The sequence below is a fragment of the Abramis brama genome (genome assembly GCF_963993115.1).
Source record: "Abramis brama genome assembly, chromosome: 1".
In the NCBI taxonomy this organism is placed as follows: Eukaryota; Metazoa; Chordata; class Actinopteri; order Cypriniformes; family Leuciscidae; genus Abramis; species Abramis brama.
The window spans coordinates 3,079,762-3,100,948 of record NC_139963.1 but is presented as its reverse complement, the minus strand read 5'-3'; the positions used below and the strand labels follow the sequence as shown (position 1 = coordinate 3,100,948).

At 42.4% G+C, this 21,187-nt stretch overlaps 1 protein-coding gene and 1 long non-coding RNA gene across 2 annotated transcripts in view; one reads left to right on the top strand and one right to left on the bottom strand.

Moving 5' to 3' along the window:
- Positions 1 to 21,187, top strand: part of LOC311090940 (uncharacterized protein) — an 846,260-nt gene that overhangs the window by 396,650 nt on the left and 428,423 nt on the right. The gene's annotated exons all lie outside the window — the stretch shown is intronic.
- The window catches only part of LOC311091447, a 101,958-nt gene continuing 101,736 nt past the window's right edge, over positions 20,966 to 21,187 (bottom strand). Inside the window, exon 3 of the long non-coding RNA XR_014608096.1 lies at positions 20,966 to 21,091. This is a non-coding gene — a long non-coding RNA (uncharacterized lncRNA). The remainder of the gene's footprint in view (positions 21,092 to 21,187) is intronic.

Genomic DNA, 21,187 nt, shown 5'->3' with positions numbered 1-21,187 from the left:
AAGTGTCGATCTCCGAATGCGAATGAACAGACTCCATATTAGGAACTACAAGGTCAATATTGTTTTTCACTAACGACAAAACAACAAATTACCCATGCATTTATATGGAACTAAGCTTTAGGAGCTTTTTCATGTTTACTCTCCTCCCTGTTACTTTGCAATCAGAGATCAACACTTTTTGACTGGCAAAATGGCAGACACCAGAATCATGAACTGCAAAAATAATTTTTACAAAACCTTGCATTTTTGTAAGCTTTTTCAACACAATGTTCTCAATGTTCGATTTCATGTCTAGAGCCCCTGGTGATACTCTGAAAAAAGTTTCATGTTATGTTGAGCCTTTTTAGGGTTTTAGGAATAGCAATTTTCATGCCATCATAGCAATGACTCTATCACTTCAATTCAAACGGCCATTTGACCGAACAATGAAACTACAATAAATCTTAAACGTGGCTTTTACATCCAAATTATGCTATTAATGAAAAGGTTGACTCGAATACATTAAAAAAAAACACCATAGGTTAAATTTTGGCGAGAGTTACACTTTAACCATTTTCTGTTGAATGTGCTGTAATTGTTATTCTTAATAATGTTTCTTGTAATTATATTTTACATATTCTGTCCACAAGGCTCAGCTGTAAAAGAGACCAAGGACTCAGTCTGATTCTCTCTTTATAAATAAATGTAACATAAAACTAAACTACATGGAATCTAATTGTGCACTATTGTGGTAAGTGAAGACAAAGACAACTTAAATACTGCGTTGACAATAATATTTCCTGTTCCAATCTCTACCCGTTTCCCAAGGCCATATTGAAAAGTCTTGTGCTAAAAGGGTGTCTGCTGGATCCACAGCCTCTGCATTTGAGACCAGAGCATTGTATGATGTTATGGCCTCTTCTAGTTTGCTCTTCTCTTTAGCAATGGCAGATCGCTTGCGTCGCCTGTCTTTGTTGCTGTCTACAAGGAGGTAACACATGAACACAGAAAAATATAATTTTAATAAAGTACACACATTATGACATTTCCATTCAGATTCATAGATTACTTTCACAAGAATGTGTAGGATCCTACAAAATGAAAAAAAAAAAAAAACCTCAATCACAAACCTGTCTCTCTGTACAACTCCATTTTCTTTTGGTGGATTTTAAGGACCAAGCCTTCCATTAGACGCTGCAGCCCCTGTGGATCATGTGAACTGATGGTACTCGGAGCTGTTTGCAAACAAAACGATAAGCGTACAAACATAATATTCAAAAAGTTATAACATTCAAATTTCACAAATGGAAGGGCGTAGGAGCGGGTGGGGAAGGGGGGACATGATCCCTAGTGGCAGTTAATGTGGTCCCACCCAATAAAAACAACGATTGTTGAATAAAATGAGTCCCCCTCAATATCAAACTCATTCCTACACCCTTGCACACATGACATGATTTCTTTAGATTTAGTAACAAAATTACTTGATGCTGCCCACAATTGAACATCTGTGACCCACTGCTGAAGATCTTCACTTGTTTTGTTCAGGTGGGATTTGGTCATCTCAATCTCCCCTGCCACCTCAGCTGTGCTCTGTAACGTCTGTAACGTACATTTCTTAAGTGATGTTTTGAAACCATACAGAGTGTTTTGTTGTTTGATAGTATTTGGGAGAGAGTTCCATTCACACATCGCTCTGTACCTGACTGAACGTTGAATTGATTTGGTTTTCACTATAGGTAAAATAAAACTACCTCCTACTGCATGCCTCGTCGGATAATGATGTGTATCAGTACTAAAGGATAGTTTTGTATATAAAGTAAAAGGTGTTTTGTTTGTTATAACATTATGTAAAAATACCATTAGTGAATACACCAATCTATTTTTAACTTTAAACCATGAGAGGCTTTCATGCATTTTGTCAACATTTGATCTAAACCCACATGAGAGAGCCACACGTGCAGCTTTATTCTGAATCACCTGTAGTTTTTTTATATTAGTTGATGAAGTATTGGACCAAACCACAGAGCAGTAATCAAGGTGTGAAAAAAACAAAGCATGAAGTACTTGTTTAACGATCTGTGGTGTAAAATGTTTTGCACACCTTTTAATAACAGACAAAGTGTTGCCCATTTTAGTTAACAGTTTCTGAACATGTCTGTCCCAACACAATCTATTATCAATCATCACTCCCAAAAGTTTAGCTTCTTCTCTTTGCTCAACAGAATTTTGCTCTATGCTGAGTTCAAGTTTCGGTTTGGAAAGTAAAGAAAAAGGAGTTCCAACCACTAAACAGGTAGTTTTAGATGCATTGAGAATCAGTTTGTTACTCCAGTCCACCACTAACTGTAGCTCTCTTTGTAGTTTTGTATTTAAATCACCAATATCAGTTCCTGCTAAATATATAGTGGAATCATCAGCAAACATTGAAATGCTTGCCTTATCTAAAACAGATGGAAGGTCATTGGTAAAGATTGTGTAGAGGAGCGGCCCAAGACAACTTCCTTGAGGCACGCCATGTTCCACAACCCTTACCTGTGAAAAGCTTCCATTAAAGTAAACTAATTGTCTTCTGTCTGACAAATAACTTTTCATCCATAATAATGCGGGTCGTGAAAAACCATAATATTCCAGTTTTTTTACAGTAAGTCATGGTCAATTATATTAAATGCTTCAGTGAAATCAAGCATTACAACACCTATTATTTTCCTCTCCTCCATATCCTTGAACCAGTCATCCACCATCTGAGTCAGGGCAGTGGCTGTTGAGTGTTTTCCTCTATATGCATGCTGAAAAGTTGTAATTAAATCATTTTTCATAAAATAATTCTTTCCATTATTTTACCGAGAATTGGTAATAAACTTATTGGTCTACTGTTTGACCCAGAGAAAGGCAGTTTCTTATTTTTAGGTATTGGCACAACTTTACATATTTTCCATGCTTGCAAACATATATTATCCATTAAACACAAATTAATTATATGAGCAATAATAGGAGCAATGATTGCAACTATTGGCTTAAGCAACTTATGTTCAAGGTAGTCAACACCAGGTGGTTTGTTTTTACAATTCATCAGAAGTAATTCCACTTTGGAACCACTGACACTCTTAAATTTAAAGCTACATGATCTACTTTCCATCATCTTATTTATCAGTGTATTTGATAAATCCGTCTTGTATGGCTGTGTAGTATTTTTAAGTTTATTTATTTTATTTATGAAATAATCATTAAGCAAACTAAATAAATTAACTGTCAATTCAAGTTATAATTACTATCACGTGATTTAATTTAATTCACCTTCATATTCTAAATAAGCTGGAGTTGATTTATTATTTCCACATAATATATTATTCAGTGTATTCCATAATTGTTTACTATCATGTTTTATTTCTATAATTTTCTTAGTATAGTACAATTTCTTTTTCTTCTTATTTACCTTAGTTACAAAATTTCTAAGTTTACAATATATTTGCCAGTCCGATTTGAATTTAGAAATGATTGCTGCTTGTTTAGCGAGATTTCTCTCTTTCATAAGATCTTTTAATTCTTGATCCAACCACGGGGTGTTGACATTTCGAACTGTAAACTTTTTTATTGGTGCATGGTTTTCTACAATTGTCAAGTCAAGTCAAGTCATCTTTATTTATATAGCGCTTTTAACAATGTAGATTGTCTCAAAGCAGCTTCACAGAGCTAAATGTATAATTTAACGTAAGAATGTTTTGGCTTTATAGCGGTTCTTTAATAAAGTTATTTTCCAGCTAAAGTTAGTTTTGATTGATTCGCTTCCGTCGCAACGATCATTTGTTTATAAATTAGGGCCGCCAAGACGACACCATTCTCTCTACATAGACTTTAAACGTGAACCTGTGAGAAACGCTGATGGCGTTCAGATGCGCATTAAGAACGGGTTCTATAGTTATGTGCGTTGATGTGTGCAGGTTTGGAATTCCCTAAAAACCAAGCCTAAACAAATTACTGGTGTTTCCTTACAGTTTTGATTCAGAATTTTATTTTATTTTATTAATTCGGGGTAGATACGCAAATTGAGTTTTCCCGACGACGCTTTATCTGTAGAGTGGGAAAGGGATCCTCCATAGGGAGAGACTAGTTGGCACTTCAGCACTGCATTGACATCGGGTCCAGGCGAAGGTCCTTCATCAGATCTGGAAACGGCCTGGATCCGGCAGGCTGCGGGAAAACCTTGGGATAAACAAAGACACTCAAATTAGCGTAGATGCCATTCTTCTCATGATGTAACGAGTACATCAGGATTTATGGGAAGTGTTCCCGGTTCCAGCTGACCTAATCTATGCAGCCTAATATTGAATTATAGAAGTCTATAATGTATTATGTGAACGCTATGTCAAAGAGATGTGTCTTTAATCTAGATTTAAACTGACAGAGTGTGTCTGCTTCCCGGACAATGGTAGGAAGGCTGTTCCAAAGTTTTGGTGCTAAATAGGAAAAGGATCTACCGCCAGCAGTTGATTTTGATATTCTAGGTATTATCAACTGGCCAGAATGTTGAGATCGCAATAGACGTGAAGGAGTATAATGCGTTAAGAGCTCGCTCAAGTACTGCGGAGCTAAACCATTTAGTGCTTTGTAAGTGATCAGCAATATTTTAAAATTGATGCGATGTTTAATAGGGAGCCAGTGCAGTTTTGACAGAACCGGGCTAATATGGTCATACTTCCTGGTTCTGGTAAGAACTCGAGCTGCTGCGTTTTGAACTAGCTGTAGTTTGTTTATTAAACGTGCAGGGCAACCACCCAGTAGAGCATTACAATAATCTAGCCTTGATGTCATGAACGCATGAACTAATTGTTCCGCATTTGTCAATGAGAGCATATGGCGTAATTTAGATATATTTTTAAGATGGAAAAATGCGGTTTTACAGATACTAGACACGTGACTTTCAAATGAAAGATTGGTATCAAAGAGCACACCCAGGTTCCTAACCGACGACGAAGACTTAACAGAGCAGCCATCAAGTGTTAGACAGTATTCTAGGTTATTACGTGAGGAAGTTTTTTGTCCAATAATTAGAATCTCTGTTTTTTCAGAATTTAGAAGTAGGAAATTACGAGTCATCCAATTTTTTATATCAGCTATGCATTCTGTTAATTTAGTGAATTGGTAAGTTTCGTTAGGTTTTGAAGAAATATAGAGCTGAGTATCGTCGGCATAACAGTGGAAGCTAATTCCATGTTTCCTAATGATATCTCCTAATGGTAGCATGTACAGAGTGAACAGCAGCGGTCCTAGTACTGAGCCTTGTGGTACGCCATACTGGACTTGTGATTGATGAGACATCTCTTCATTTACTGCTACAAACTGATAACGGTCAGATAAGTATGATTTAAACCATGCTAGTGCAATTCCACTAATGCCAACATAGTTTTCTAGTCTATTTAAAAGAATGTTGTGGTCAATGGTGTCAAACGCAGCACTAAGATCGAGTAACACTAATAGAGAGACAACCACGATCGGATGATAAGAGCAAATCATTTGTGACTCTAACGAGAGCAGTCTCGGTACTATGGTACGGTCTAAATCTGGACTGGAAATCCTCGCAGATATCATTTCTTTCTAGAAAGGAACATAGTTGTGAAGATACTGCCTTTTCTAGTATTTTTGACAGAAAAGGTAGATTCGAGATCGGCCTGTAATTGACTAATTCTGAAGGATCAAGTTGCATTTTTTTAACAAGCGGTTTAATCATAGCCAGCTTAAAGTTTTTTGGTACGTATCCTAGAGACAAAGACGAATTAATGATATTAAGAAGAGGATCTATGACCTCTGGAAGCATCTCTTTCAGTAGCTTAGTCGGTATAGGGTCTAACATACATGTTGTAGATTTAGATGATTTAACGAGTTTAGTAAATTCTTCCTCTCCTATAGCAACGAATGAATCAAATTTTTCCTCAGGGAGACTACAATGCACTGCCTGATGCGATACTGTAGTAGACGGTTGCATAGTTATAATTTTATCCCTGATATTATCAATCTTATAAGTGAAGAAGTTCATAAAGTCATTACTGCTGTGCTGCTTGGAACCTTCGGTGCTTGAAGCTTTCTTTTTCGTTAGTTTAGCCACTGTTTCAAATAAATACCTAGGATTATGTTTATTTTCTTCTAATAGGTTTGAAAAATAAGCAGATCTAGCAGCTTTTAAAGCCTCTCTGTAAGCAATCGAGCTCTCTTTCCATGAAATGCGAAATACCTCTAGTTTTGTTTTCTTCCAGTTGCGCTCCATTTTTCTGGCTGCTCTCTTAAGGGCCTGAGCGTGCTCGTTGTACCACGGCGTTGGATTATTTTCTTTAATCTTCTTTAAGCGCAAAGGAGCAACTGTGTCTAAAGTGCTGGAAAAGAGAGAGTTAAAAGTTTCTGTTGTAATATCTAGTTCTTCTAAGCTATCCGGGATGCTAAAATGATGAAACTGATCAGGAAGATTATTAATAAAGCAATCTTTAGTAGCAGAAGTGATAGGTCTAACATATTTGTAACACGGAGTCGGCTTTGCAGCCTTGGCTAAATGTAATTTACATGAGACTAGATAATGATCTGAGATGTCATCGCTCTGCTGCAGAATTTCAACGGCATCAACATCTATTCCATGTGATAATATTAGATCTAGAGTATGATTACGACGGTGAGTGGGTCCTGACACGTGTTGTCTAACTCCAATTGAGTTTACAATGTCTTTAAATGCCAAACCCAATGCATCTTTTTCATTATCGATGTGTATATTAAAATCACCAACAATTAGTACTTTATCTGCAGCCAATACTAACTCTGATAGAAAGTCCGCAAATTCTTTGATAAAGTCTGTATGGTGCCCTGGTGGCCTGTATACAGTAGCCAGCACAAATCTCAAACGTGATTTATCATTTATACTATATATTTTTACATTAAGCACTAACACTTCAAAAGAATTATATTCGAAACTTGATTTCTTAGTGGTTTTGAAAATATTACTATAAATTACAGCAACACCACCCCCTTTGCGTTTCAGACGAGGTTCATGTTTATAACAGTAATCTTGCGGGGTTGATTCATTTAAAGTAATGTAATCGTTTGGTTTTAGCCAGGTTTCTGTCAAACACAGCACATCTAGGTTATTATCTGAAATCATATCATTAACAATGAGTGCTTTTGAAGTAAGCGATCGAATATTCAGCAACCCAAGCTTTAGCATTTGCTCATCTGTATTATAGCTGTTTTTTATTTGTTGAACATCAATTAAATTTTTAACCTTAGATAGGTTTAAACATTTTTTGGATTTCCAAATTCGGGGAACAGACACAGTCTCTATATGATGATAGCTAGGTGAAAGAGGCTCTATGTGATGGGATTTATCTGACCTGGGTGACGTGGGCCGCTAGCAGACGGTCGGTTTAGCCAGTCTGTCTGCTTCCTGACCTGGTGCCCAATATGTCATGTTTGAGCTCTAAGACTATGAGCCATATTACTAGAGAGAAGAGCAGCACCATCCCAGGAGGGATGAATACCATCTCTTTTCAACAGGTCAGGTTTGCCCCAAAAACTTTTCCAATTGTCTATGAATTCTATATTATGTTGCGGACACCACTCAGACAGCCAGCGATTCAGTGAACACAATCTACTAACTATCTCATCACTCCTGCGAACAGGAAGGGGGCCAGAGCAGATTACAGTGCCTGACATCATACTTGCAAGTTCACACACCTCTTTAACGTTAATTTTAGTGATCTCCAACTGGCGGAGTCGAACATCATTAGTGCCGACGTGAATAATGATCTTAGAGAATTTACGATTAGCATTAGCCAGCACTTTTAAATTTGCTTTGATGTCAGGCGCTCTGGCTCCCGGCAAACATGTGACTATGTTCGCTGGTGTCTCTATTTTCACGTTCCGTGTGATCGAATCACCAATAACTAGGGCACAATCAACAGAATTCTCAGTGGGTGTTTCACTGAGCGGGGCAAATCGATTTGTTGTGGTAATCGGAACGGAAGAGTGGTTTTTTGATCCGCGACTAGAGCGATCCCTCACTGTCACCCATTTGCCCGGCTGCACAGGCACTACTTCAGCTGGAACCGAATCATGTAAAGAGTTCACTATGCTAGGCACATCCAAAATAGTATCTAAAGCTCTAGCACTCTTACTATCCTCAATTAAGGTTTGGATGCGTGTTTCTAGTTCTGAAATCTTCTCTGTCAGCCTAACTGACTCCTTGCATTTATCACATATAAATCCTACATGGCCAACAGAGAAGCCTATGCTAAACATGTGGCATGAAGTGCAGGTGACAATAACAGGACAAGACATTACTCACCATGTTTGTTGACTGATTATTACTTACCTGAGCTTTTATTAACTCAAAGGCGCGAGCGCGCGAGAGAAAAATAAATAAATAAAACAGCTGAGCGTGCGGGTGGCGCGTTAACAGGCTAGCAGTAGCGAATTAGCGTGTTGTGCTAGTAGTAACGGAAGCTAGCAATGTCAATCTGAGATGTTGGGTAAGCTGTATTTAGTATAAACAACTACAAATTGTAGTAAATGATGGTTCAAAACAAATAAATATGAGGCTAAGCCGGAGCTTACAGCACCGAAGCAAACAAACTCACAGCAGGCAGAGAGGCAGACAGGAGCAATCGATCAGCAATCAATTGTCATTAAAGTTTGATCAAAAAGCTGAAATGCCTTCTCTGGATCCTTTTGTAGAATTACCTCTGACCAATTTGTGTTTCTGACATCACCTTCATATTGTAAATGATTGAATCTTCTAAATGACCTTTTCATTATTACTTTTGGACCCGATTTAGGAACTTTTGTTTTCCTTACAATTGCAATAAGATTGTGGTCACTAAAACCAACTGGCACCGATAAGCAATTTGAGCAAACTTGTAGTCTATTTATAAACATGTGGTCGATACAGGAAGCTGGTCGAGTGCCATCCCTTTTTATACATATTCTAGTCGGTTTATTAATTACCTGTGATAATCCACATGCTGTTGCTGTGCTCATTAATTTGATTTTCCTAGGACAGTCAGAAGAATTCCAATCTATATTGAAGTCACCCATTAAGTAAGTTTCCAGATGCATACTGCTAGCATGATCTAACATATCACATATTATAAACTCAGAATCGAAGACCAGGAGACTTTGGGATCACGTTCAAGAAGGTTGTATTACAAATGTATTAAAATGTTTAATTTAGGTTTACATTGAATTTAGCATGTTAAGGTTAGGTATAAATTATTATTATTATTATCAGAGTTTTCTAGCAAAAGACTCTGGTCAGTCCTGTTTTACTGAAACTCTTAATGGCTCTTGGAGCTTGTGTTTTAGCAAGAGAGTCCTGCCAGTCCTGTACTCGGGTCTCAGCATTTGAATAGATATGCTGAGTGGATTAGGATGGGCAGCACTCTCAGTCTCGAACAGGTTCCTAAACCCGTCTCATCACAAAGTTTTGGTATCTGCCCCTAAATGTATATAAACTGTATGAGAACGTCCACTTAGTCAGACTTTGGAAGAACTGCAGCCACGTCAACGCGAAGTCCTCAATAAAGAATAACTTCTTGAACGTGATCCCAAAGTCTCCTGGTCTTCGATTCTGAGTTTCCAACAGTGCCATCTTGGAGGTTTTACAATCCTTGATGAACGTTTAGGTTTCACACTGTGAGAGACCGTGTGCGTCTGCGGCTGATTATGGATTGCTCGTCAACTGAGTCTTCCTCGGTCAGAAGGAATAGGCAAATCCAATGGTGCAGTTTTCAGAATTTATTAAGGAGGTGTCAGGTACATGGAGATGATGGTTTACAGGTATTGATATGACAAATTAGGTGTGTTTGTGGATGTGTGTGTGTGTGTGTGTGTGTGTGTGTGTGTGTGTGTGTGTGTGAAACAGAAAATACAATAAAATGTATATTAATAAACATGTATGCTATGGTTACATACAGATGCATAAAAAAAATCACCCGCAGTACAACCAAAAATCCACTAGTGGGAGCTCTAACACTATAAATGAACTTGCATAAATGCCATACATCTCCAAATAGTGAAAAAGTGCCGAAAACAGGCGACCTATAAATTAAATATAATATTTGCAGTTATTTGCAAAGCAATAACTAAAGTATATACAGTAGATGGCTGCTTTAGAAACGCATGTAGAGCGCTGTAGCGGGCCACAGCAGTATCACAGTAGGGAAAAAAACACGAGTATAACAACTTCGCCACCTGGGCTAATAACTCGGTGATAAACGCGTCATTCATGCAAAAGCCGTACTTACATCTTAAGGACGCACACAGGACTCATACACACAAGATTAGCGCAGGATTAACAAAGGATGGCATTTTTCTGCACCGTTAATGATGCTCTCTTGTCACTGGATCACACCAAAGTGAAAGCGCCTAGCGCAACCGCGATCGATCAAAACTACAAACGAACACATGCATTATGGGTAACGTAGTCTATGTCAGGGCATGGACTTTTAACAGCCGCCCCTGTATTTGCCTGGCAAATACACTCATTCAAAAGTCAACTAGTTTGAAGAAGTGCCGCTTGAATCCTCAGGCATTTCAGGGAGCTCCACCAGTTTAGTTACCGGGCGAATGTAGATACTGTCTTTAACCTTCACCTCAACAGCTCTAACAACACCATCTGTCCCTGGGAAAACCTTGGTGATGGTCCCAACAGGCCAAAGTCCTCTGGGAAGGTTGGAGTCAATGATCATCACAATTTGTCCCACAGTAGCATTATCAGTGGATTTCCTCCATTTATGTCTTAGCTGAAGCCCTGGGAGGTAGTTCTGGACAAAGCGTTTCCAGAAATGATCACTGATCACCTGACTGTGTTTCCATCTTCTATTGGAAAGGGCATCATGAGGGCCGTATACTGCCTGTGGTAATGCAGCGTCGCGCCGCTCCATTAGCAGCAGGTTTGGCGTGATGGGGTCCGGGTCAGCCACGTCAGAGGAGGCATATCCTAGTGGTTTAGAATTAAGGAGCCCTTCAACTTCTATGAGAGCTGTTAGGAGCACTTCCTCTGCCACAACTTGGTCTTTCAGGACGCCTTGCAGGGCTGACTTAACAGATCTGATCTCCCTCTCCCAGGCTCCCCCGAAATGAGGAGAGTATGGTGGGTTGAAGTGGAAGTTGATAGTCTGCTTAGCCAGTTGCTGCTGCAACTTTGGTGCCATGCTCTCAAAGGCGCTCTGTAGTTCTTTATGGCCGCCCCTGAAATTGGTGCCCCGGTCGGACCACAGCTCATACGGCTTCCCCCGGCGTGCAATAAACCTGCGTAATGACATTAAGAAAGAGTCAGTATCCAGGCTAGGGATGAGATCTAAGTGGACGCATCTAGTGGTGAGGCATTTATAGATGATTCCCCAGCGTTTCTCTCTCCTACGCCCAATCTTAATCAGGTATGGTCCGAAACAGTCTACGCCTGTAGACCAGAAAGGCGGTTTGTAGAGTCTCAGCCGAGATGAGGGAAGGTCAGCCATCTTTGGTGTGGAGGGTGAGGCGCGCCATCTCCTGCAGTCCACACACCGATACTGATGTTTCTTAATGGCCTGGCGACCTCTGAGAATCCAGTAGGTGCGGCGTAACTCTGCATAGAGTCTCTCTGCACCAGGGTGAAACAGCTGAACATCATAGTGCTTTATGATGAGCTGAGTCAGAGGGTGATCAGGTGATAACACAACTGGGTGGATGCTGTCAGGGTCTACATCTGTAGCTTGACGCAGGCGGCCTCCCACTTTGACTAGTCCACTGAGGCTGTCATACTCAGGGGAAAGGGCGCTGAGACGACTGCTCGTGCGAACAGGGTTACCTGCTTGTAGGGCTTGGACCTCCTCTGGGAAGCTGGGTCTCTGCCTCCCGGCGCTCACTTACAGTGTAGGGGGTGGTAGCCGCCCCCTGCAGGGATTGGTGAGTAGCCAGAATCAAATCATCTAAAGATGTGTACTGTGCTGGATCTGGCAGATTTGGTGATACATTTGTAAGGCCACAGAAGGCGGTCTTTCTGAGTTCTTCACTGCCACATTCTGGGAACTCTGTCGGGGGCTTCGGCCAGGTGTCAGGAGTCTGTGTGAGAAAGTGTGGGCCCTGTGACCATCGGCTGGAGATCGTGAGCTCTGACAGTGGTTTCCCTCTTGTGATGTCATCGGCTGGATTATCATCAGAGTTCACATACCCCCACTGTTCCGGAGAGGTCAGCTCCTGTATCTCACAGATCCGAGTCCCCACAAAAACTTTGTACCTGCAGGAGCTGGACTGGATCCACTGAAGCACTGTAGTGGAATCTGTCCACAGGTAAACTGAGTGAAGGGGTAGTGAGAGCTCAGTTTGGAGTACCTTGGCCAGTTGGGCTCCAGTGAGCGCAGCACACAGCTCCAGTCGGGGTATCGACACCTGCTTGCGGGGTGCTACTCTGGAGCGTGCCATGATGAAGGAGGTGGAGATGTGAGCCTGCTGCTCTATGACTCTGAGATAGGCCACAGCTCCATACGCCTTCTCTGAGGCGTCACAGAAGATGTGGGCCTCATATGTCGCACTGTTGCTGTTGTGAGGAGGAGCGTAACATCGAGGGATGGTGATATATTGGAGATAAGACAATTCCTTTTCCCATTCGAGCCAGGACTGAAGCAGGTTTCCTTCTATGGGCTCATCCCATCCTCTCTCTGTGCTCCACAGGGCCTGCACAATGAGCTTTGCTCTTGTAGTGTAGGGGCAGATATAACCCAATGGGTCATACTGACTGGCCAGTACTTTGTAAACATTGCGCAGCGTCACAGTTGTGTAGGTTACAGGGTGGTGCTTGTATCCCAGGACGTCAGTAGTACAAGGCCAGCTGAGACCCAGTGTTGACTCCTGGGGATCAAGGCTTTTAAGGTTTAGCCACAGTTCACAGCTATCTGACCTGGCCGTACCTGGCAGATGAGCGACCACCTCAGGGATGTTGCTAGCCCACTGTCGTATCTCAAATCCACCTTGGATAAGCAGCTCTCGCATTCTGTCAATGAGCAACTTGGCCTCTTGTGGGTCAAAAAGGGACTGCAGGCAGTTGTCCACGTAGAAGGCTGTGTGGACAGTCTCGTAGATGTCTTTATAGGTGTCTCTGTGCTCCCTTACGTGGCTCTGAAGGGCAAAGGTAGCACAGCAGGGGCTACACGTTGTCCCAAAAGGCAGTACTCTCCACTCATATACATCTGGGGGCCTCTCTGTTTCACAGTCTCTCCATAAGAACCGCAGCAGGGGGCAGTCTTCAGGGAGCAGGCGGATCTGGTGAAACATAGCTTTTATGTCTCCGCTCACTGCTACAGGATACTGGCGGAAACGCAGGAGTACACCCAGCAATGTAGGCCCCAGAGGAGGTCCTGGCAGGAGGTAGTGGTTAAGAACGGTCCCCTGGAACTCAAAGGAACAGTTAAAGACCACCCGAGCTTTGTTGTTGTGATGTACAATGTGGTGTGGTACATACCAAGATTCAACAGAGCTATGAATCTCTTCGGGAGTCAGCTTTACAACATAACCAGAATCCATCAACCTCTTGATCTCCTGGTTGTATGTGAGTGCCAGGTCAGGATTCTTAGCCAGCTTACGCTCAGTGGACCTCAGAAGGCCTTTAACTACTTCAGAGGAGACATGCATCTGTGGGAAGTCCTTCTTCCTGAGCAGGGGGGTGGCATATTGCTCTACACCATCCACAGGTACTCTGATGGTCTTGGCCTCTAACATGGCTATGGCCTCTCTGTCCTCCTTTGAGCGTGTGACCTCCTTCCCAGGTCTATGGAGGGGAGCATCTAGTTGCCACAGACGCTGTACATCCTGTTGAAGGGCAATGGCAGGAGAAAGGCATGATATGTTCAGGCAGTGCGCCTCCCCTTGCTGCGAGGGCATACTGCAGCTCGGACCCTGGATAGCCCACCCGAGCTTGGTGCAGACGGCGACAGGTCCTTGGGCTGAGCCTCGCAGGATAGAACGGACAGGAGTTATGAGGTGAGCATTATCAGAGCCGATTAACACAAGTGGCTGTATCTGATTGAATCCTTCAAGCTGCACTCACTGTAGGTGATGATACTTCTCCTTTAAGAGCTCCACTGGGCATGACTGTTCAGCTAGGCTGAGCTGTTGGGCGGTAAAGGCACGCGTTATGTTGTAACGTATTTTCGGCTTGGCCTTTGGGGACACCTGGAAAGAGACATAACCTCCTTTAATATGAATCACATCTTGACGAATAGTACGCAGAGACAGAGTTTCCTCCTCCTGGATTAAGCCTAACAACTTGACAGCAGCAGGGAGTATAATGGTTTTCTCTGAGCCATCATCAAGAAGAGCATATGTGTCCAGAGATTTCCTTTGATGGTGTAACTGGATGGGCACAACCTTAAGCATTACACGGCCAGAGTGACTGATAGGAGCCAAAAAGACTCGGCTGGTGCTCACTGTTAGGATATTCGGGTCCCTCCTCTTCGCTTCAGCCAGGTCATGAAGTACTAATAAGTGCTGTTCTCCACAGGTGCTGCACATCTTCTTAAGAGTGCACTGCTCGGGGGTATGTTTACGGCCACAGCGCCAGCATTTGGATTTTTCCTTTATCCAAGAAGCTACAGCTTTAAGGTCTAGCTTCTTAAAATCTACACAGCCACTGAGATAGTGCTCTGTTCCTTCACAATATGGGCAGTATGGCTTAAACTGCTTCTTCTTAGAGGAGGAAGAAGGATTAGTAATGTGTGCCTTAGTGTCCATCTTTGGCTGTGTTTGAGCGGGATCTGAGCCATAATAGATGGATGTAGACTTACTCTGTGCCCTGGACCCTGAAGAGGCTCTGGGGTTGCCCCTCTCTGGCCGTGGTCTGTCTGAGGGCTGTGGCTGAATGGCTTGCCGTGATAGCTGTAGAACTTGGGACTTGCGCTCGAGCCACCCGGAGAAGTCGTACATATTGTAGGTGCAACTGCTGCCAGTGCGTATGATACCATGTGTGATGCAGTACTCGATGAAACCGTCTCTGTAGCTAGGCGGAAGCTTAGTGAGTAACCTGTCTACGTGTGAACCACACTGGAGCTCACTGGCTGCTACATCATCCATAGTACTGAGGAGGCCCACTAGGCTGGACACCGCCAGGGAGAAATCTTCAAAGGCTTGAGGATCACCTGCCTTAATAGGAGAGCAGTTAAGTATAGCACTCAGTTCACTCTGGACTAATTGCCTGGGTTGCCCATATCTCTGCTCCAAAGCTCTCATTGCACTAGTGTAGGGAGTGCGATCATGAATATAGCGTCTGGCCACTTGTAACGCACATGGATGCTCTAACTGATCTATCAGGATGTGATATTTATACTCCTCTGTGAGATGAGCATGTGGCCCAAGTAGGCTGTCCAGTCCTTTCTTCAATAATGCAAAGTCACTCTCTCTGCCTGATTTGAATGTCACCAGTCTAGGCTTCGGGATGCCATATGAAGATGCTAAGATCATCTCCATCAGGTTTGGCTGGGTGACTTCTGCTGCAGGAAGTACTGCGGCTTGTGCCGTAGATGGATAGGCAGAGACTGATGGATAGGCAGCAGAGTGGTAGCTGGCAGAATCAGGAGGTGGAGCTGCATAAAGCTGGCTATAAGTCTGCGGCGCTGATATCCCCGGTGGTGGCTGATACAGTGACGCTGAGACTGCAGAGAAGTCGTGGGATTGTGCAGAGAGTACCTGGGTGGAGCTGCCTGGAGGCTGCGGGTGTTGATACCTCTGACTGTATAGGGGCTCAGCCTGACGTGGTTCAAGCCTCCCAAACTGTACTGATTGGGCTACTTGACTGACTGGTTGTAGAGCAGGCTGAATGACATGACTCATTCTAGGGGGCGGAGCAGGTAGCGGTGCCGGCTGAATAGCTGGATGGGCCACAGGGATTCTCAACTGGGGAGCAGACTGTGGCGCAGGCCAAGGTGCAGACTGACCTGTGGGCTGAAATGCAGTATTCACCCTGGGCTGCATTACAGGTGGTGTCACTAGCGGTTGCTGAAGCACATGTTGAGGTACTAGCATTGCGCCTGGCTGCTGTGCAGGTTGAGCTACAGGGTTCGGTGGCAACGGCGCTGGCTGAATATTTGAAGTAGGCTGAATAATAGGGCTTAAAGGTAGTGGAGCTGGCCTTGATGCTGAATGGAGAATGGGGCTTGCATTTCGCAGTGGTGAAGATGCAGTAGGTTCTACTGGCCTTAACAGGTTCACAGGCGTTCTGATGTCCTGCCTCACTGCTGGTGCCAGGACGTGTAGCTGATCAGTAGTATGGATGCTGCCCATGCCCACACTGCTAGGCTGTGGTGTTTGGAGTAGAGCAGGAAGCGAAGCGGCTCTATCTTGCTGTTGAGCATCACTCTGAGTAGGGAGAGGACTGCATGACTTGCATGCTCGCTCCAGTTGTTCCACACGCTTGGTTAATGCACCACTGGTCTCCTTCATAGTGATTTGCATCTCATTCATCGTCTTCAGTACACTGCCCCAAGCTACCTCCATTCTCTTCCATCTTTTCATCTCCTTCTTCTCCTTATCAGATTCCTCTGAACTGCTGCTGCTTGAAGACTCTGTCTCCTCTGGATCAGGTAGGTCGTGCTCATACTCCGCCAGATGTCCCGGAAGCTTTCTGCTCCTTCTTGGACGGGGACTATACTTTGGACTATTCTCCTGAGGAACTTCATCTTGTGGAGTTGCCATCTTGTTGACTCAGCCAATAAACATCCGGCTCGAAGGACCACTTGTGAGAGACCGTGTGCGTCTGCGGCTGATTATGGATTGCTCGTCAACTGAGTCTTCCTCGGTCAGAAGGAATAGGCAAATCCAATGGTGCAGTTTTCAGAATTTATTAAGGAGGTGTCAGGTACATGGAGATGATGGTTTACAGGTATTGATATGACAAATTAGGTGTGTTTGTGGATGTGTGTGTGTGTGTGAGTGAAACAGAAAATACAATAAAATGTATATTAATAAACATGTATGCTATGGTTACATACAGATGCATAAAAAAATCACCCGCAGTACAACCAAAAATCCACTAGTGGGAGCTCTAACACTATAAATGAACTTGCATAAATGCCATACATCTCCAAATAGTGAAAAAGTGCCAAAAACAGGCGACCTATAAATTAAATATAATATTTGCAGTTATTTGCAAAGCAATAACTAAAGTATATACAGTAGATGGCTGCTTTAGAAACGCATGTAGAGCGCTGTAGCGGGCCACAGCAGTATCACAGTAGGGAAAAAAACACAAGTATAACAACTTCGCCACCTGGGCTAATAACTCGGTGATAAACGCGTCATTCATGCAAAAGCCGTACTTACATCTTAAGGACGCACACAGGACTCATACACACAAGATTAGCGCAGGATTAACAAAGGATGGCAATTTTCTGCACCGTTAATGATGCTCTCATGTCACTGGATCACACCAAAGTGAAAGCGCCTAGCGCAACCGCGATCGATCAAAACTAAAAACGAACACATGCATTATGGGTAACGTAGTCTATGTCAGGGCATGGACTTTTAACACACACAGTCATCCTCAGTCTCCATTCCAGTAGCCTCTCCGGCTCGAAGGACCATGTAGAAATTTAGCAGAAATTCTAGGCTGATTTGGCTGTTGCTACTGGAATGGTGGGTCCATTAAAACTCATGCAGTCATCAAGTACTTTTCCCAGTTTATTTGTGGTGACATATAGGAGTAGACATTTCACAGATGGCAGTGATGGTAATTGTTGGTTTCTAAAACCCATAAACAAAACCATTAATAAATACAAACATAATTGCAAATCTTAAATCATACATCTGAAATCAGCTTTAACAATCAAATGAGTATAACACTGAAGAGCTACTAAACATTACTAGAATTCAATATATCATATCAAACACACATAATCCTTTAAACTAAACAAACAATCAAAAAAGGAAACTTACATGGTCAACAACACAACAATTCCACCCAAGCCATGTCTGAACGACAGCTTTTTGGTTCAAACAAGAGGAGACTGAAACATAATTAGTAAGGGGACACAGGTGCTCTTTATCAAGACTCAGTCAGCCAATCAGATCACAGCAGGATTTTCTACACCATTTAATGACAGCAACAAGGCAGACCAAAGTGCTGTACAACACAAAATAAAAGACTATAAGATAACAAATAAAAGAAAGCAGAGAAGAACAAAACAAGATAATAAAAGCCAATGAACAGAGATATGTTTTAAGACTGGATTTGAGTGCAGATCAGGTAGAAGCAGCCCTACTGTGGTTATAAAGAGGGACCAGACACAATTGCAGCCAAAACTTCCAATTGCATCTGCGCTTAGATTCTAAAACAGCGTGCTAAGACAGGTTGCTTTTTCACAGGACAACACTGATTGCAAAACGCTATTGCTTTTTGCAATTGTTTAAATATGCAGAATGGAGAATGACATTTAAATGCTGCAGCAGAGGGAAAGATTTTTAGTGAATAATGACTTAAATTTCAGTTTTGTTTGTCTACTATATGATAGAGCGGCACAATTACTTGTTAAAAGATTGTGATCTCGATTCAAACACCCATGTGATCTTATTTCTAAATGACAGTGATTCTGAGCAGTTGCCATGTATCGGTATGAACATATATGCTCTATATAAATGATGTATGAACATATATGCTCTGATAATATAGTGTATAGGTTATATGCTGTTATAAAAGAAATACATTTTCTGTATTCAGATATAACGTTTTTTTTGTTGTTGTTTTTTTTTAAGTAGGCCTACAAATAAAATGACAAAATGTAGATGTTAAAAGACATTTATATTAAATGTAATATTACAAAACAACACATTAATGAATTGATCCAATTTGGAATTATTAATCAACTCACAAAAATATTGACATAAACACAAAAAATATTACAAGACCTTGTGCTCAACAGAACAGATATTACTTTACCCTCTGAGAGGAGGTCAGATAAATAAAATATGTCTGAAACTCTTTAACTGCATTCTCCTCACGACTGTTAAAATAACAACAAACATCTTCACAGAAAGTGCTCTCCTTGCTTTCACTGTTCCAGACAGTGACTGACACCATGTATTGCTAGCACTTCTCTTACTGCTTTCTCTCGAGACAAAGTGCTTGTTGTATTCCTCATTTGTAAGTCGCTCTGGATAAAAGCGTCTGCTAAATTAATAAATGTAAACGTAAATGCGCTCACCTAAACAGCAGTTCGCCAGGTAGAGGAGAATGGAGAAAGACTTTATTTGCAAACTAAATAAATTAACTGTCAATTCAAGTTATAAATACTATCACGTGATTTAATTTATGGTAAGAATAACAATAATTCAACAAACGCTGATGCGGTTTCTCCACACTGGGACACCCTTCTGGCTCAGCCACTGGTGCAGATTCTCCCACAATGACATGAAACTCTTTACAATAACTCCTAACTTAAACAGAAATAAGAGTGTGTTGTAGACATTTACGTTTGCATGTGTTCTGCATACATCCATACACTGGTGTGTGTTAGACTAGTGATTATGACACAGTGCTCATCATTTCCAGGATCTGAGTTCACCTTGTCAGAGTAGCCATAATGATTGAGCACCTGTGGTCACCAACATCTGGACCCAGAGGTCAATGTGCAGCTAGAGTTAGGGTCGGGTCAGGGTCGGGTCAGGATCAGGGTCAGGGTCAGGGTCAGGGTCAGGGTTAGGGTTAGGGTCAGGATCAGGGTCAGGGTTAGGGTCAGGGTCAGGGTCAGGGTTAGGGTTAGGGTCAGGATCAGGGTCAGGGTTAGGGTCAGGGTCAGGGTTAGGGTCAGGGTCAGGGTTAGGGTCAGGATCAGGGTTAGGGTTAGGGTCGGGTCAGGGTCGGGTTAGGGTTAGGGAGAGGTACTGGTCCACCACATCCAGATGCTGATAGCACCTCTGCTTCATACCATGAACATGCATAAACATGAACAAACATAGATAGACAAACTCATCAACACTCTTGACTTGTGTCACTGTCCCTTGAATGTGTTTTAAGCTTTCCCTCACAATCAGATTTAATGTGTGGGCAAAGCATGGCAAGTGCTTCCATTCAGCTTTCCGGAAAGCTGCTTTCATGTTGCTGGCATTGTCAGTCACACAAGCAACCACTTTGTTTGAGATTCCCACTCTTCACATGTCTTTGTAAGGTCGGCTGCCAGGTTGTCAGCAGTATGTCGGTCAGTGAATGAACAGCAGTGAAGAAGAGGTGATGAAAGAGTAAAATGTTCATCGATAAAATGACAAGTGACTGCCATAAAACTTGTAGTTGTCCGAGACGTCCAGGCATCAGTCGTCAGACACACAGCAGAGGCATTGCTGACTTTCACCTTCACCTCTTCTTTAATTCTGCTGTAGAGCTGTGGCATCAGAGTGTTTGATATAGTCTTTCGGTTCGGTAAAATGTATGATGGATCAATTGCCTTCTAGAATCTTCTAAATCCAGTGTCACTGACGATTGAAAAAGGTTGAAAATCCAGTGCAATCATTTTAGATAACTCCTCATCCACTTTGCTTTGTTTGACAGGGCCAATTGGTGTTCTCACAAAGCTGGTCATCTAACTCTGTCTCGTCCTTTGGACACTGGAGCCAGATGAGGACGCAGTAGAGGCCGTAACAGAGGAGACAGCAGCCGTAGAAGCACGACTACCTCAGGCTTATAAAAAAAAAGAAAAAAAATGAACTTCTGACATTGTCTATTTACTGTGTTTTTTGTCAAGTGCAACACAGTCAGTGACACACTGGGATAGACTATGTGGTGCCTGCCTTTTGGGAAGTGAATTTCCCCTTGCCCTTCCATAGCTGTGCTCTCTTCTTAAGCTTTGTGTTGGCCACCCAGTAATGAGGGCACGCCTGTCTCCCAGTGGTGTTTTCAGACGAGCCACTGCTGTCGGCTGCACTCCAATGCTCATTTGCACGCCTCTTCTCGCCATCCTCCCAGCACCTGATTCGGCAGATAGCTGTGCTCTCTTCTTGAGCTTTTTGCCTGTGGGATTGTCCGGATGAGCCGTCTCCAGCTGAGCAGTCGTCACTATCGCCAGCCTCGTCCACTCCTCGGCTGGGCTCTCTGGGCTCTCCGCTGCAGCTGCACAAAGGGCATCTAAATAAACATGTAAAGAGAAATTTAAAATAATTATATATGTTTTAATGAAACTATGGCTGATTGTCTAAATGGATTAATCTAACAGCCTATCAC